We start from the raw sequence: 15,999 nt of genomic DNA, 5'->3' as shown, positions 1-15,999 counted from the left end.
GACGGTGGAGGGGTGGTTGAACAGAACCCCGTGGTGTGGAGGGCTGGATGAACAGTAGACGGTGGAGGGGTGCCCGTGGAGGGGTGGTTGAATAGGACCCCGTGGTGTGGAGGGCTGGATGAACAGTAGACGGTGGAGGGGTGGTTGAACAGTAAACGGTGGAATAGCGCGCGGTGGAGGCTGGATGAACAGGAGCCCGTGGAGGCTGGATGAACAGGAGCCCGTGGAGGCTGGAGGAGGTCGACGGTGGAGATGAACAGTATCCCGTGGAGTCCCGTTTTGTGGTACGCCACACCCCTCCCGATGAACAGGACCCCCATTTCGACCGTAGAGCTCCAACACAGTCCGTTTCGTCCGTTTTGCGGTACGCCACACCCCTCCCGATCAACAGGACCCCCGTTTCGACCGTAGGAGGTCCGTTTCCTCCGTTTTGCGGTATACCAGACCCCTCCCGATGAACAGGATCCTGTTTCAAACGTGGCCGGTCGAACACAAGGCCGTTTCCTCCGTTCTGCGGTACGCCAGGCCTCGTTTCCATCGTCTATTCCGTCCAAGCCCTCCCGATGAACATGACGCATTCTGTTGCCTCCCCATGAACACGAGCATTCCGTTGCCTCCCCATGAACACAAAGCATTCCGTTGCCTCCCCATGAACACGACGACGACGTTGTTTCTCCGTTCCGACCCAGCCATGTACACGAGCCCTGACCGTACGTATGCGCAAGTAGGCGTTCGAGACCCCGCCCGTATGTACACATATGTGGCCGTATTTTCTTTCTTGCACCCTGGCTGCTGTACATACGTGTAAATGCTATGTGCGCGCCTCTACTACGACACGTGCGCGCTTCTACATCGACCAGTATGTATGTACACGTTCGCGACCAGAATGACAATGCTATGTACACTTCGACTAGGTGGGTCCCGACTGTCAGGCACTTCCTTGCCTGCGAAGATGTAGCTGGTCGGTCCCAGCAGTCAGGGGGCAAATTGTTTTTTTTTTTGCCCGGACGCACTTCCTTGCATGCGAAGATGTAGCTGGTGGGTCCCAGTAGTCAGGGGGAAACGTTTTTTTCGCAAAATACAGTGGCCCGTCCGATGGGTCCCAGCTGTCAGGTGGAGAAATCATTATTTTCCGTGTAATAAGGAGGCACTTCCTTGCTGCGGCCATGGACCCAGCTGTCAGCCACTCCACATACAGTCCACGTCCGATGGAAGTCGTTCCTTGACCACGTTGACCACGCCGCGCCGAGAGCACCAGGACGGTGGACGATGGCGAGGCCTAGGAAGGGGACGACACAGAGGCAGGGAAGACTCGGCAGTTGTTTCCCACGCGAAGGGGAGTACGACTGTATGAGGGTTTACTGGTTCATCTGCCGTCGCTGGAGAATAACAGCAGGTGTGGGTGAGTAGAGGGATGGCTAGGCCAGCGATGGGAGTACGATCGGGCGGTGAGGCCTGCGCGGCAGCACAGCCGGCCGCAAGGAGGAGGGAGCAGGCAGTCCCGCCGACGCTTGTTTGAGCGGCTGGAGCAGGAAGAGCAGAGATTGAAGAAGCACGACGGCCGTTGGATGGACATCCAACAGTCAGTGCTTGTGCGTCAACCTTTTTTTAGGAAAGCCTCAAATCTGTGGAAAACAGCATACATCCCATCTGCCATTATTTTTAATAATTTACAGCCCATTTGCTAATTCTTAAGGGTTTTTTGGAGCCCATATTCTTTTTGTTAGCATTACAGCCCATATTGTGGCAACGGTGAAAAAATTATAAGAAATTTTGCATATTTTGGTGCGGTCTGAACTGTTTTTAATCCCGAAATTTCGACTCACATTCAAATTGATTTTAAAAATAAATGTATATCAATATAAAATCCAACAAATTCTCCATGCATAAAAATTAATGGAATTTAAAATCTTGGAATGAAAAAAAGATATTTGAAACTAATTGCCGGTTTGATGTGTTTTAAAAATGTACAACCCATTTCTCATTACTGATGGGCCATTTTCTCGGCCAGCCGAATGAAAGCTCTCCTCGTCTTGAAAGATTTGCAGCCCAACAGGCCTGACAAAGCGACTTGCTTGGCAAATCACAAAAAAACTGGGTTGTGGCCGTGGACCCAGCTGTCAGCCTCTCCACGTACAGTACTCTTCTGATGGAAGTCGTTCCTTGACCACGTTGACCACGCCGCGCCGTGAGCACCACGGCGGTGGACGACGGCGAGGCCTAGGAAGGGGACAACGCGGAAGTGGAAGCCCGCGCGGAGAGGACTACGAGGGTTCACTGGTTCGGCTGCGGTGTGAGGCTGCCGTCGCCGCAGGGCCTGGCCAGCAGTGGGAATAGTAGGGGGCGGTGAGGCCTTTGTGGCAGCACAGCCGGCCACGGGAGGCAGGAGCATGCGGCACGACCGGCGCTGCTTTGGGCGGCTGGAGCAAGAAGACCAGAGGTTGAAGAAGCACTACGGCCGTTGGATGGACATCGTACGGTCACTGGAGCTAGAATTGTTCATATTGACTAAGTTGACAAAGCCCTTCGTCCCCGTCAACTTACTAGGCCCACAAGTCAGCCTCCCAGCAAGATGGGTCCCAGCTAGCCGGGGGAGTATTCATTTTTTTATGCGTAATAAGGAGGCACTTCCGGTGGGTCCGAGCTGACAGCGGGGGGGATGTTTTTTTCACGAAATACGGTGGCCCGTCTGGTGGGTCCCAGCAGTCAGGGGGAAACGATTTTTTCGCAAAATACTGGTGGCCCATCTGGTGGGTCCCCGCTGTCAGGTGGAGGAATAAATATTTTCCGCGTAATAAGGAGGCACTTCCTTGCGGCTTCTGTGGACCCAGCTGTCAGCCTCTCCACGTACAGTACTCTTTCGATGGAAGTCGGTCGTTGACCACGTTGACCACGCCGCGCCGAGAGCACCAGGGTGGTGGATGACGGCGAGGACTAGGAAGGGGATGACTCGGAGCCGGGGAAGACGCAGCAGTGGATGCCCACGCGAAGAGGAGTACGAGGGTTCACTGGTTCGGCTGCGGTGCGAGGCTGCTGTCGCCGCAGAATAACAGGGGGTGTGGGTGAGTAGAGGGATAGCGTGGCCAGCGGTGGGAGTAGTAGGGGCGGTGAGGCCTCTGCGGCATCACAGCCGGCCACGGGAGGCAGGAGCACGCGGCACGACCGGCGCTGGTTTGGGCGGCTGGAGCAAGAAGACCAGAGGTTGAAGAAGCACTATGGTCGTTGGATGAACATCGTACGGTAACAGGAGCTAGAATTATTCATGTTGACTAAGTTGACAAAGCCCTCCATCCCCGTCAACTTGGTAGGCCCACAAGTCGGCCTCCCACTATGCTGGGTTCTAGCTGGCAGGGGGAATATTCATTTTTTGTGCGTAATAAGGAGGCACTTGCTTGCGCGCGAAGATAGCTGGTGGGTCTGACATGTCAGCGGGGGGCACTTTATTTCAGGAAATATAGAGGCCCTTCCGGTGGGTCCCAGATGTCAGGTGGAGGAATCATTATTTTGCGTGTAATAAGGAGGCATTTCCTTGTGTGCGGCCATCGACCCAGCTGTCAGCCTCTTCATGCACAGTCTACTTCCGATGGTGTCGTTCATTGACCATGTTGACCACACCGCGCCGAGCGCATCCAAGGTGGTGGACGACGGCGAGGCCTCGGACAGCAACGAGCCGGAGATGGGAAGACGCGGGAGTAGAGTCGCAGACAGAGAGGTGTACGAAGGTTAACTGGTTCTAGTGCGGTGTGGTTCGGCAGTCGGTGGAGAAGAACAGGAGGCGTGGAGGGGTGGAGGGATGGCCTGGCCAACGGTGGAGTAGCGCTTCATAGCGAAGCGTGCTAAGCAGAGCTGCTAGCAGCAGGAGGTGGGAGGTGGTCCCGGCGGCGCTGGAGGAAGAAGATGAGAGATTGAAGATGGATGCCAGTCGTTGGATGTAAATCCAATGGTTAACATGTCAGAATCATTTGTTGACTAAATTGACAACGACTTGCATTGGCTTCGACCTATTGGCCCACATTTCAGCCTCCAAAAATGTGGCACGTATTCAACCCATTTTTTCAGAATTTACAATCTTTTTTTTGCGCGGTAGAATTTACAGTCAATTTGATCTTTTTTTTTGAATTACAGCCATTAGTTGGGCTGGGTGAACAAATAATGTAGCGTCCATGCGGCCCGTTTATTTTATTTCCTAAAAAATTACAGGCCATTTGCACTTTCTCGAAATACATGATTTTGTTGGGTTGATTCTAATTATAATGTTGGGTTGGGCCAGCAATGTTACCAAAAAATAAAAAGGGGCTGAGCATTTTGTTATAAATATATTTAAATAATAAGTGATATTATTACATTCGTCCTTAAATCTTACCAAGCTTTTGTACACAATCACTAGGATTTTCGTGCCAAAACAATCCGGGATTTTATTTGTTAAGAAATTATTTTTATAAGTTAATAAGATGTGGGATATTGTTTTCTTACATATGTAAGTATCTATTAAATATATGATGACAATAAAAATAATATATAATAACATATAAAATAAATTTTTTTAGAAAAACAGGGAGCATCTTCCCGGTTCCATTGCTGAGAACGAAACCACAACATATTCTGATACAGTAGCTCAAAGAGCAGCTCGAAAGCAAAGGTAGAAAAGCTACAAACTAGGGGGGTGGATGAACAAGTTCTCTGAATAAGACAAATCACCCGAGCGGTGCCAAAGGCAGAGCGGATAGAGCACTCAAATGACACAAGGAGGGTCCAGCAAAGCCTTCATGGTCTTCAGCCAAGGGGCCGTGTCAGCCTCCGATGACCAGTAAGCAAGCAGAGACACCAGGCTGGAAGGCGTAGCATGGTGGATGTCCCTGTTTTTCGACGCCAGGTGCCCATCATCTTCATCAGAGATCTTGAGACGAGCCCACGGGTCCAGCCCCAAAGCAGGTCGAGCCTTGTTCAGCCACAAGTGATCGCCAATGTTTTCTGGAGGGATCTTGTTAGGGTTGCCATGAAGCTCATCAACTTGTCCCTGTCCGATCCGGAGGAGAGAATCGCCCAGTTCCTCACCATGTTCCTGATCAATCTCAAGACCTGCAGAATGGAAATCCAGGAGGTGTTACTGAAAATCATAGCATTTCTATATTTCTAGAGGCACCAAAGGACAGTTGAGCTAACAGTGTTTAAAACTGAGCACTTTTTGGTAGCAATCCAGAATCTGGCAACAGATTCGAAGGATGAGCCAATCTGACTAGAGAAATATTCCTCAATGTGGGCCCAGAGATGTTTAGCAACTATACATTCAAAAAATAGGTGAGAACAAGACTCTTGTTCCAAGCAGTAAACACAATCAAGGGGTTTGATGATGTGTCTCTTCCTAAGGTTATCCCTAGTCATCAATTTGTTTTTGGAGAGAAGCCAGAGAAATACATGAATTTTAGGGGGAACTCTCAATTTCCAGACAGCAGGGATAAACACGGGTTGAACCCCTCTAAAGTTGATAACATGATAGAGGGAGCTGGAGGAATACTTCCCCTTATTGTCCAGCTGCCAAATCAGGGTATCCGGCTCGGCAGTAAAGTTGATGCTTTTGGCAATTTCCTCCAACTGGAACCATTGTTCCATGAGACTATCACTAAAGTTCCTTCTAAAAGAGAGTTTTAGGCATTGACCGTCCCAAACTTCATTGACACTTTTGTTAAGCTCATTGCGGACAGAGTAAATAAGCCAAAATTGGACTACTAGGGGGGATGTGCCAAACCAAGTATCTTCCCAGAACCTGGTTCTGCTCCCATCCCCTATGTTCCATCTGTAGCCAAATTTCACAGCATGCATAATAGATTTTAATCCTTTCCAGAATCTAGAGGTCTGAGGGTTGGAGGAAGGGACAAAAATATTAGGTTTACTTCCTAGGTATTTATGGGCAATAAGAAGCTTCTAGGGTTTCAGGTCTTCCTCATAGAATCTTTTAATCCAAGACCCTAGAAGACATATGTTAATTTCTTGGAGGTTAGGTATGCCTAGGCCTCTAAAATATTTTTTCATAGAGACTAGGTCCCAATTAGCAAGGTGTAGCTTCCTATTTCCCTCAAAATCATTCCACAAGCAATAAGACATCTGAGAATTGATGAGGTTCACTTCCAATTTAGGGAACTTGAAGAAGGAGAGGAGATACATAGGAATGCTAGCCAAACAAGGTTGTATGAGGATCAATCTACCTCTGTAAGAGAGAAGTTTGCCCCTCCACCCAGCAATCCTATTAATGATTTTATCCAGAAGGGGTTGGATATCCTCTCTCCTCAGTTTATCATAGTGGAGATTGCTACGTCTTGAGCTTGCGTTGGTTTTCCCCGAAGAGGAAGGGATGATGCAGCAAAGTAGCGTAAGTATTTTCCTCAGTTTTTGAGAACCAAGGTATCAATAACGGAGGGATGATTGTGGCATACTAAAAAACAAAGACACAGATAATACAAGACGCTCCAAGCAAAACACATATCATGTTGGTGAATAAAAATATAGCTCCAAGTAAATTACCAATGGAAGTGGACGAAAGAGGGGATGCCTTCTGGGGCATCCCCAAGCTTTGATTTTTTGGTGCCCTTGGATTATCTTGGGGGTGCCATGGGCATCCCCAAGCTTAGGCTCTTGCCACTCCTTGTTCCATGATCCATCAAAAGAATTCACCCAAAACTTGAAAACTTCACAACACAAAACTCAAAATAGAAAACTCGTGAGCTCCATTAACGAAAGAAAACAAAAGACCACTTCAAGGTACTGTAATGAACTCATTATTTATTTATATTTGTGTTAAACCTACTGTATTCCAACTTATATATGGATTATAAACTATTTTACTAGCCATAGATTCATTAAAATAAGTAAACAACACACGGAAAACAGAATCTGTCAAAAACAGAACAGTCTGTAGTAATCTGTAGCTAGCGCAAGATCTGGAACCCCAAAAATTCTAAAATAAATTGCTGGACGTGAGGAATTTATCTATTAATCATCTGCAAAAGAATTAACTAAATAGCATTCTTCAAATAAAAATGACAGAAGTTCTCATGAGCGCTAAAGTTTCTGTTTTTTACAGCAAGTACAACAAGACTTTCCCCAAGTCTTCCCAACGGTTCTACTTGGCACAAACACTAATTAAACACAAAAAACACAACCAAAACAGAGGATAAATAATTTATTTATTAATAAACAGGAGCAAAAAGCAAGGAATAAAAATAAAATTGGGTTGCCTCCCAACCCTAGCTAGGCATAACAAGCAAGAATAGATCTAAGTATTGCCATAGTAATAAGATAGATTGGTGAAACTCATTTCATATTCTCTACGTTCGGCGCAAGTTTTCTTTGAGGCATGCAAAAGTAATCAAAAGGATTAAATTTAACGGGACAAAAGTCCCCAAGATCAACCTTGGGAGGTATAGGTTCCTCCTTTGGTCCTTCATAATGCACCACCAATTCATCATTATAAGCATTCTGTTGACAGAACTTTGTGAGCTTATATTCAAGAGAATATCCTAGTTCATTATTTAGAATATCCAAATAATCATTAAGATCAGAAATTCTATCAACTAAAACATTGGTAGGAACCTTTCTTCTAAGATTTTCATTGAAAGCAACATAATCTAGAGATTGAAAACGCATTATTTCTTCTTGATCAAACAGGATAGCCTCTATGGGAGGACGGCAAGCGTCCACCCTATAATGCGCAAAGATTTCTTTGGCTTCTCTTATTATGAATCTAAACTCATGAGCCAAAAATATAGTAGCGGCACGCTTAACAGAAGAATGCTCAATATTACAAAATTCTAGAAAAATCCTTTGTATAGAAGGATGCATGTGCATGAATTGTCTTTCAAGTTCAATTACAAGCATGGAAATAGCGTCCGCAAGACTACTAGTTCTGTGAAGGATAGAACTACCCATAGAAGGTAAAGCACCGGCGCAAGTAAAGAAATCTTGAATAACTCCTTTTCCAATAATATTACCACTACCAACATAGAATTTTTTTGTATGAAAGATGGTAGGTTCTTTAGCAGGAGTATCAGAATTTTCCATGATATTGTTATCGCCCAAATTGGCGATAACTTCCCTAGTTTCAGACATAACGACAAGCAGGCAAACAAACTAACACACAAGCAAACAAAAAGGCAAATAGAAAGGGAGGATAGAGAGAGAGGGTGAATAAAACGGCAAGGGTGAATTGGGGGGAGAGGAAAACGAGAGGCAAATGGAAAATAATGTAATGCGAGAGATAGGGATTGTGATGGGTACTTGGTATATTGACTTTTTGTGTAGACTCCCCGGCAACGGCGCCAGAAATCCTTCTTGCTATGTCTTGAGCTTGCGTTGGTTTTCCCCGAAGAGGAAGGGATGATGCAGCAGAGTAGCATAAGTATTTCCCTCAGTTTTTGAGAACCAAGGTATCAATCCAGTAGGAGCGCACGCTCAAGTCCCTCGTACCTGCACAAAGCGATAGCTACTCGCAACCAACGCGATTAGGGGTTGTCAAGCCCTTCACGGTCACTTACGAGAGTGAGATCTGATAGATAGAATATTTTTGGTATTTTTGATATACAGATGCAAAGTAAAAAGTAAAAGCAAAGTAAATAGCAAAACAATATAAAAGTGATGGAGATTGATATGATGAGAATAGACCCGGGGGGCCATAGGTTTCACTAGTGGCTTCTCTCAAGAGCATAAGTATTCTACGGTGGGTGAACAAATTACTGTTGAGCAATTGATAGAATTGAGCATAATTATGAGAATATCTAGGCATGATCATGTATATAGGCATCACAATCGTGACAAGTAGATCGAAACGATTCTGCATCTACTACTATTACTCCACTCATCGACCGCTATCCAGCATGCATCTAGTGTATTAAGTTAAAAACAGAGTAACGCCTTAAGCAAGATGACATGATGTAGAGAGATAAATTCATGCAATATGAAATAAACCCCATCTTGTTATCCTCGATGGCAACGATACAATATGTGCCTTGCTGCCCCTTCTGTCACTGGGTAAGGACACCGCAAGATCGAACCCAAAGCTAAGCACTTCTCCCATGGCAAGAACTACCAATCGAGTTGGCCAAACCAAACAGATAATTTGAAGAGACTTGCAAAGATAACCAATCATGCATAAAAGAATTCAGAGAAGATTCAAATATTATTCATAGATAGACCTGATCATAAAACCACAATTCATCGGTCTCAACAAACACACCGCAAAAAGAAGATTACATCGAATAGATCTCCACAAGAGAGGGGGAGAACTTTGTATTGAGATTCAAAGAGAGAGAAGAAGCCATCTAGCTACTAACTATGGACCCGAAGGTCTGAGGTAAACTACTCACACTTCATCAGAGGGGCTAGGATGATGTAGAAGCCCTCCGTGATGACGGCCCTCTTCCGGCGGAGCTCCGGAACAGGCCCCAAGATGGGATCTCGTGGATACAGAAAGTTGCGGCGGTGGAATTAGGTTTTTGGCTCCTGTTCTGATCGTTTGGGGGTACGAGTGTATATATAGGAGGAAGGAGTACGTCGGTGGAGCACCGAGGGGCCCACGAGGTAGGGGGCGCGCCCTAGGGGGGCGCCCCCCACCCTCGTGACCACCTCTTTGATCCCTTGAAGTAGGGTCCAAGTCTCCTGGATCATGTTCGGTGAGAAAATCACGTTTCCGAAGATTTTATTCCGTTTGGACTCCGTTTGATATTCTGTTTATCCGAAACACTGAAATAGGCAAAAAACAGCAAGTCTGGGCTGAGCCTCCGGTTAATAGGTTAGTCCCAAAAATAATATAAAAGTGGAAAATAAAGCCCAATATAGTCCAAAACAGTAGATAATATAGCATGGAGCAATCAAAAATTATAGATACGTTGGAGACGTATCAGGCATCCCCAAGCTTAATTCCTGCTCGTCCTCGAGTAGGTAAATGATAAAAAGAGAATTTTTGATGCGGAGTGCTACTTGGCATAATTTCAATGCAAATCTTCTTAATTGTGGTATGAATATTCAGATTAGAAAGATTCAAGACAAAAGTTTATATTGACATAGAAAATAATAATACTTCAAGCATACTAACAAAGCAATTATGTCTTCTCAAAATAACATGGCCAAAGAAAGTTATCCCTACAAAATCATATAGTCTGGCTATGCTCCATCTTCCCTACACAAAGTATTTAAATCATGCACAACCCCGATGACAAGCCAAGCAATTGTTTCATACTCTAACTCTTTCAAAACTTTTTCAATCTTCACGCAATACATGAGCGTGAGCCATGGATATAGCACTATAGGTGGAATAGAATGGTGGTTGTGGAGAAGACAAAAAGGACAAGAAAGTCTCACATCGACTAGGCGTATCAACGGGCTATGGAGATGCCCATCAATATATATCAATGTGAGTGAGTAGGGATTGCCATGCAACGGATGCACTAGAGCTATAAATGTATGAAAGCTCAACAAAAGAAACTAGTGGGTGTGAATCCTACTTGCTTGCTCACGAAGACCTAGGGCAATTTGAGGAAGCCCATCATTGGAATATACAAGCCAAGTTCTATAACGTAAAATTGCACTAGTATATGAAAGTGACAACATATGAGACTCTCTATATGAAGAACATGGTGCTACTTTGAAGCACAATATATGAGACTTGCTATATCATGGTGCTACTTTGAAGCACAAGTGTGGAAAAAAAGGATAGTAGCATTGCCCCTTTTTTGGGCCTTCTTTTTTTTCTTCGGCCTTTCCCTTTTTTTGGGACAATGCTCTATTGAATGATGATCATCACACTTCTATTTATTTACAACTCAATGATTACAACTCGATACTAAAACAAAGTATGACTCTATATGAATGCCTCTGGCTGTGTACCGGGATATGCAATGAATCACGAGTGACAAGTATGAAAGAATTATGAACGGTGGCTTTGCCACAAATACTATGTCAACTACATGATCATGCTAAGCAATATGAGAATGATGGAGGTGTCATGATGAACTAGATGGTGGAAAGTTGCATGGCAATATATCTCGGAATGGCTATGGAAATGCCATAATAGGTAGGTATGGTGGCTGTTTTGAGGAAGGTATATGGTAGGTGTATGATACCGGCGAAAGTTGCGCGGTATTAGAGAGGCTAGCAAGGGTGGAAGGGTGGGAGTGCGTATAATCCATGGACTCAACATTAGTCATAAAGAACTCATATACTTATTGTAAAAATTTTGAAGTTATCAAAGCAAAGTATTACACGCATGCTCCTAGGGGGATAGATTGGTAGGAAAAGACCATCGCTCGTCCCCGACCGCCACTCATAAGGAAGACAATCAATAAATAAATCATGCTCCGACTTCATCACATAACGGTTCACCATACGTGCATGCTACGGGAATCACAAACTTCAACACAAGTATTCTTTAAATTCACAACTACTCAACTAGCATGACTTTAATATTATCACCTCCATATCTCAAAACAATTATCATGCTTCAATCTTTTCTTAGTATTCAACACACTCAAAATAAAGTTTCACAAATCTTGAATACCAAGCATATTATTATTAGGCAAATTACCATGCTATTAAGAGACTCTCAAATTAATTTAAGTGAAGCATGAGAGATCAATAGTTTCTTTAAAATGAATCCACCACCGTGCTCTAAAAGATCTAAGTGAAGCACATAGAGCAGAATTATCTAGCTCAAAAGGATATAAGTGAAGCACATAGAGCAGAATTATCTAGCTCAAAGGATATAAGTGAAGCACATAGAGCAAAATTATCTAGCTCAAAGGATATAAGTGAAGAACATAGAGAAAAATTATCTAGCTCAAAAGATATAAGTGAAGCACATAGAGCAAAATTATCTAGCTCAGAAGATATAAGTGAAGCACATAGAGCAAAATTATCTAGCTCAAAAGATATAAGTGAAGCACATAGAGCGTTCTATCAAATTTTAATTCATGTATGGCTCTCTAAAAAGGTGTGTACAGCAAGGATGATTGTGGCATACTAACAAACAAAGACACAAATAATACAAGATGCTCCAAGCAAAACACATATCATGTTGGTGAATAAAAATATAGCTCCAAGTAAATTACCGATGGAAGTGGACGAAAGAGGGGATGCCTTCCGGGGCATCCCCAAGCTTTGACTTTTTGGTATCCTTGGATTATCTTGGGGGTGCCATGGGCATCCCCAAGCTTAGGCTCTTGCCAGTCCTTGTTCCATGATCCATCAAAAGAATTCACCCAAAACTTGAAAACTTCACAACACAAAACTCAAAATAGAAAACTCGTGAGCTCCGTTAGCGAAAGAAAACAAAAGACCACTTCAAGGTACTGTAATGAACTCATTCTTTATTTATATTTGTGTTAAACCTACTGTATTCCAACTTCTCTATGGATTATAAACTATTTTACTAGCCATAGATTCATCAAAATAAGTAAACAACACACGAAAAACAGAATCTGTCAAAAACAGAACAGTCTGTAGTAATCTGTAGCTAGCGCAAGATCTGGAATCCCAAAAATTCTAAAATAAATTTATGGACGTGAGGAATTTATCTATTAATCATATGCAAAAATAATTACCTAAATATCACTCTTGAAATAAAAATGATAGCAGTTCTCGTGAGTGCTCAAGTTTCTGTTTTTTACAGCAAGTTCAACAAGACTTTCCCCAAGTCTTCCCAACGGTTCTACTTGGCACAAAAACTAATTAAACACAAAAAACACAACCAAAACAGAGGATAAATAATTTATTTATTACTAAACAGGATCAAAAATCAAGGAATAAAAATAAAATTGGGTTGCCTCCCAACAAGCGCTATCGTTTAACGCCCCTAGCTAGGCATAACAAGCAAGGGTAGATCTAAGTATTGCCATAGTAATAAGATAGATTGGTGAAACTCATTTCATATTCTCTACGTTCGGCGCAAGTTTTCTTTGAGGCAAGCAAAATTAATCAAAAGGATTAAATTTAACGGGACAAAAGTCCCCAAGATCAACCTTGGGAGGTATAGGTTCCTCCTTTGGTCCTTCATAATGCACCACCAATTCATCATTATAAGCATTCTTTTGACTGAACTTTGTGAGCCTATATTCAAGAGAATATCCTAGTTCATTATTTAGAATAGCCAAATCATCATTAAGATCAGAAATTCTATCAACTAAAACATTGGTAGGAACCTTTCTTCTAAGATTTTCATTGAAAGCAACATAATCTAGAGATTGAAAACGCATTATTTCTTCTTGATCAAAGAGGATAGCCTCTATGGGAGGACGGCAAGAGTCCACCCTATAATGCGCAAAGATTTCTTTGGCTTCTCTTATTATGAATCTAAACTCATGAGCCAAAAAGATAGTAGTGGCACGCTTAACAGAAGAATGCTCAATATTAGAAAATTCCAGAAAAATCCTTTGTATAGAAGGATGCATGTGCATGAATTGTCTTTCAAGTTCAACTACAAGCATGGCAATAGCGTCCGCAAGACTACTAGTTCTGTGAAGGATAGAACTACCCATAGAAGGTAAAGCACCGGCACAAGTAAAGAAATCTTGAATAACTCCTTTTCCAATAATATTACCACTACCAACATGGAATATTTTTGTATGAAAGATGGTAGGTTCTTTAGCAGGAGTATCAGAATTTTCCATGATATTGTTATTGCCCAAATTGGCGATAACTTCCCCAGATTCAGACATAACGACAAGCAGGCAAACAAACTAACACACAAGCAAACAAAAAGGCAAATAGAAAGGGAGGATAGAGAGAGAGGGCGAATAAAACGGCAAGGGTGAATTGGGGGGAGAGGAAAACGAGAGGCAAATGGCAAATAATGTAATGAGAGAGATAGGGATTGTGATGGGTACTTGGTATATTGACTTTTTGTGTAGACTCCCCGGCAACAGCGCCAGAAATCCTTCTTGCTATGTCTTGAGCTTGCGTTGGTTTTCCCCGAAGAGGAAGGGATGATGCAGCAGAGTAGCGTAAATATTTCCCTCAGTTTTTGAGAACCAAGGTATCAATCCAGTAGGAGCCCACGCTCAAGTCCCTCGTACCTGCACAAAGCGATAGCTACTCGCAACCAACGCGATTAGGGGTTGTCAAGCCCTTCACGGTCACTTACGAGAGTGAGATATGATAGATAGAATATTTTTGGTATTTTTGATATACAGATGCAAAGTAAAAAGTAAAAGCAAAGTAAATAGCAAAACAATATAAAAGTGATGGAGATTGATATGATGAGAATAGACCCGGGGGCCATAGGTTTCACTAGTGGCTTCTCTCGAGAGCATAAGTATTCTACGGTGGGTGAACAAATTACTGTTGAGCAATTGATAGAATTGAGCATAATTATGAGAATATCTAGGCATGATCATGTATATAGGCATCACATTCGTGACAAGTAGATCGAAACGATTCTGCATCTACTACTATTACTCCACTCATCGACCGCTATCCAGCATGCATCTAGAGTATTAAGTTAAAAATAGAGTAACGCCTTAAGCAAGATGACATGATGTAGAGAGATAAATTCATGCAATATGAAATAAACCCCATCTTGTTATCCTCGATGGCAACGATACAATGCGTGCCTTGCTGCCCCTTCTATCACTGGGTAAGGACACCGCAAGATCGAACCCAAAGCTAAGCACTTCTCCCATGGCAAGAACTACCAATCTAGTTGGCCAAACCAAACGGATAATTCGAAGAGACTTGCAAAGATAACCAATCATGCATAAAAGAATTTAGAGAAGATTCAAATATTATTCATAGATAGACTTGATCATAAAACCACAATTCATCGGTCTCAACAAACACACCGCAAAAATAAGATTACATCGAATAGATCTCCACAAGAGAGGGGGAGAACTTTGTATTGAGATTCAAAGAGAGAGAAGAAGCCATCTAGCTACTAACTATGGATTTGAAGGTCTGAGGTAAACTACTCACACTTCATCGGATAGGCTAGGATGATGTAGAAGCCCTCCGTGATGACGGCCCTCTTCCGGCGGAGCTCCGGAACAGGCCCCAAGATGGGATCTCGTGGATACAGAAAGTTGCGGCGGTGGAATTAGGTTTTTGGCTCCTATTCTGATCATTTGGGGGTACGTGTGTATATATAGGAGGAAGGAGTACGTCGGTGGAGCGCCGAGGGGCCCACGAGGCAGGGTGCGCGCCCTAGGGGGCGCCCCCCACCCTCGTGACCACCTCTTTGATCCCTTGCAGTAGGGTCCAAGTCTCCTGGATCACGTTCGGTGAGAAAATCCTGTTTCCGAAGATTTTTATCCATTTGGACTCCGTTTGATATTCTGTTTATCCGAAACACTGAAATAGGCAAAAACAACAATTCTGGGTTGGGCCTCCGGTTAATAGGTTAGTCCCAAAAATATTATAAAAGTGGAAGATAAAGCCCAATATAGTCCAAAACAGTAGATAATATAGCATGGAGCAATCAAAAATTATAGATACGTTGGAGACGTATCAGAGATGGATACCTAGGTACTTAATGGGGAAGTTACCTTTATTACAGACTAGAATAGAGAGGAAGTCAGCTAACTCCTGATCATCCATGTTGATAGGGACGAGTTCACTTTTAGAGTATTTCATTCTCATGCCTGAGACTTGTTCAAACCAGGTTAGAACAGTTTTTAGATTGCTAGCATGTGTGGAGTCATTGTCTAAGAAAAGGATGGTATCATCTGCATATTGAAGGCAGATGATGCCACCAGGGCAGACCTCAGGACAGAGCCCTGCAATCAGACTATGATCTGCAGATTTGCTCAGCATTTTAGTAAGAACGTCCACTACTAAATTAAACAAAAGCGGGGAGATGGGGTCACCTTGCCTAAGGCCTTTACCAGCAAGGAAAAAATCACTTTCACAGTTATTTAACTTGACCCCAACATACCCCCCATGAGTAAGTTGTTGGATCCAACTCTCCTCTATGAAAGGCTTGGAAAAGATCTAAGAGATCATTTTTTACCAAGTCCCAAAAAT

This window comes from Triticum dicoccoides, chromosome 3A (assembly GCF_002162155.2).
Source record: "Triticum dicoccoides isolate Atlit2015 ecotype Zavitan chromosome 3A, WEW_v2.0, whole genome shotgun sequence".
Classification (NCBI taxonomy): Eukaryota; Viridiplantae; Streptophyta; class Magnoliopsida; order Poales; family Poaceae; genus Triticum; species Triticum dicoccoides.
The sequence above is the reverse complement of the archived record's forward strand: the minus strand, read 5'-3'. Positions refer to the sequence as shown.